Genomic DNA, 1,393 nt, shown 5'->3' on the forward strand with positions numbered 1-1,393 from the left:
TTCATTAGAGAACTAAACCAAATATGACTAGAGGATAATTCACGTAACTGTATTGGATATCATTCAGTATATGTTCAAAAGCCAGAGAGTGAAATCATATAAAAGCACAATAAAAAACTTTACACCTGATCTGCATATAACTCATAGCATTAATACACTATATGACATTAATTTTTATCCACAAAAGATGGTCATAACAAAAGAAACACTAGACATTTGTTGAAAGCTGCTGGTTCATAGAAAAAAACTTCCTGTTTCATTGTATTAAATATCTCATAACATCTTGTAAATTGATTACTCAAGCTAAACTAAGGTTCTTTGTTTGAATAAGTTAGATAACACTGTATAAAGTAGGAAAAATCAACTTATCATTTGATAGTAATACTCAAAACGAACACTATTCCACTTTTCTCAATTGTATATAAATATGGCAACTCAGATAAAATAATTCCTACAGATCAGTAAAAAACCTACTTTTTGTTGTGTATCTCGCACTTAAACCATTTTTGTTTTTAATTACAATATATTTACAAGTTCATACATGTGTATTATTTGATTTAATACTGTTGATTGTTGGATATTATGTTGGTGTTGTAAGAACTGACAACAGTGTTATGGAATTTTACCACTTGACAGTCAGTAATAATGAATAAATTTTCATGAAGAAATTTAATCTTGGTTATTGGTAGGGTGTATTTTTGTGAGTGATTTTAATGCAATATTTGTGATGTAGTTGGGTAGTAATGCGATGGTAGTTGGCATAGTGTTGATAATTATACTGTGAGGTTCATATATACGGATAGATTTCATGATAGTAGTATTGAAGTGATCACTATGTGAAATTGATATGTTATCAGATTATATCATTTAGGTGGAAGATACTGTAAGTGTTTGTGTTTATGTATTTGTAAATACTCATAGCAATAGAGCAACCATACCATAAAGATAGATGTATTTTGTTTATAAATATCTTCCTTAGTAATAACCCATGTACAAAGTGGATTGTCGTGAATATACTCTCTATAGTTAAGGATATCTTGGTTGACTATATCAAATATATTTATGGCATAATTATATCATGTTGGATGGTAGTATCTCAATGTTATATAATGTGAATTTGTGAAGTGCATAGATCTCAACTGAGGATGTGTTTTCATCTGTAAGCAAGTCTTTTTAATGTTGTTTGCATGGTGTAGTGGTTGATATCTGTTTGAGTTGTTTTTATTTGATTGAAAAAAGTTTTTGGAATTTAAGAAAAATTGGATTTCAGAAAAGAAAAAGAATGAAAAGATAAGAAGACAATTTTAGCATATTTTGGCAGTTACAGTTCTGCAAGCAGTGTTATATTAACTAACTAGTAGGTCTAGATCAAGAAAGTCGTGTAAGAATGAAT

This window comes from Arxiozyma heterogenica (genome assembly GCF_036370985.1).
Source record: "Arxiozyma heterogenica strain weizmannii chromosome Unknown scaffold_6, whole genome shotgun sequence".
In the NCBI taxonomy this organism is placed as follows: domain Eukaryota; kingdom Fungi; phylum Ascomycota; class Saccharomycetes; order Saccharomycetales; family Saccharomycetaceae; genus Arxiozyma; species Arxiozyma heterogenica.